This window comes from Suricata suricatta, chromosome 3 (assembly GCF_006229205.1).
Source record: "Suricata suricatta isolate VVHF042 chromosome 3, meerkat_22Aug2017_6uvM2_HiC, whole genome shotgun sequence".
Taxonomy (NCBI): domain Eukaryota; kingdom Metazoa; phylum Chordata; class Mammalia; order Carnivora; family Herpestidae; genus Suricata; species Suricata suricatta.
Genome location: NC_043702.1, coordinates 154,479,212 through 154,481,160, shown reverse-complemented (window position 1 = coordinate 154,481,160; position 1,949 = coordinate 154,479,212).

The window sequence follows — 1,949 nt, the reverse complement described above, 5'->3', positions numbered from 1 at the left end:
TTCGAGCCCCGCATCAGGCTCTGTGCTGACAGCTAGCTCAGAGCCTGGAGCCTGCTTCCGGTTCTGTGTCTCCTTCTCTCTCTGCCCCTCCCCCTCTTATGCTCTGCTTCTCTCTGTATCTAAAATAAATAAAACATTAAAAAAATTTTAAAAAATCTAAAACAGTAAAAGATTCTTGATATTTGGAAAACAGTTGGTTTGTCTTGAATTTTTCACATTTTTTATAGATAGAATTGAACTTTTTCACTCATTTAGAGTTGGCCAAGATTTTCTTTGGTTAAGGACGTGTGAGCATAGGTCACATATGTCATTTCTCCTAGGAATAAAACACATTCTGTGCGTCCCCATACTTTTTTCCTTCTCCTATAATAACCAATAATATCTGTGGTAGTGATTTCTTCATTAGCCTAGATTTCTGAGAGACTCAGATGTGCTCATGTTTCTTGATGAAGATGGAGATATATATATATATAAATATATTTATGTATATTTATATTTATATATTTTACATATATATGTAAAAGTATGCTTTCAAGTTACCAAAATTTTGTTTTTATTTCTATCTTATGTTTATTTTTGTTTTAGATAAAAATTACCTATTTGGATGGACACAGAGATCTTTTTCTTTCTTATTGGCCTAATCATAGTCTTACTGTGTATATAAGCCCATAATTTCCTTTAGGGAGTATAAACTATTTATATAGCTTTGGCCTTGATTTCTATTCTTAGATGTACCTTGTTGGTGTCTTTGTTTCATGACAATGCCCCAGAATTTTTAGATTCATTGTGGTGGACAAGGACATATCAGAGAAAATAGCTGAGTTAGCCAAATATATCTTCATAATCATCAGGTCCTCCTGATGGTCAGCTGATGTAAAGTTATATATTTATATAACCCAGTTAAATTCTCAGCATCAAGTATGAGTTCTTACAGTGGAAACTTTTTAAGTGAATATAGTCACACTGTACTTTGGCTACTTAGAAATTGTCTTGGGATATTACATATTTTTTTTTAATTAGGTTTCCTGAGATATAATTTACATACAGTAAAGTCCATTCTCTTTTTAAAAAGTTTTTATTTAAATTCCAGTTGGTTAACATACAATGTAATAGTAGTTTCAGGGGTACAATATAATGATTCAACAAAAATCCATGGTCTTTAGGTTTATGGTCTTTACAAAAGATATAGTGCTTTAGTGACCGCCACAATCAAGATACAGATTATTTCTATTTCCCCCCAGATTTTTCTTGTGTCCTTTGTCATCAATGTCCTCTCTTAACCTCTTTCCCGTGGAAACCTAGGTTCAGATTTCTGTCTCTCATAGCCTCAAATTTTCAAGGATGTCATATATAGAGTCCTACAACATAATGGGTGTTTGTGTTTGACTTCTTTTACTCTGATACTTTTGAGTGGTATGCTTGTTATATGAATTGTTAGTACTGTCCTTTTTATCGCAGAATATTGTTTTGTTGTATCAATATAGCAGTGTTTATCCTTTCTGTATGTGATGTGCAGAAGTTTTAAAATCTCCTATTTATGATTTTAAGAAACATTGATCTTTTAATTATTCATAGATCATTGTGATGATGTCACATCCAGAATAAGGAAAATACAGTAGAATCAAGATGGATAGGAATTTGATGTTAAGAGAATCTGAAGTATTTACAACAGAATGATATAAATTCTAGTCTCTAATTCCAGAGGCCATTAGTTACCTTTTAACTGTTAAGTTGCAATATAACACTGGTTGAGAGGATGAATTCCCAAGTCCTGTTTCTTCAGTCGACATTCCAATTATGGCACTTACTCATCACTGAGCCTTATTTTGGCTGATTAAATTTTTTTGTTTCCTTCATGCCTAAAATAGACATAATGTCTCTACATCATAATGTGCTCTTACCAGCGTCATAGTGGTGCTTTGGTGGATTGAATGAATTGACACTTAGAG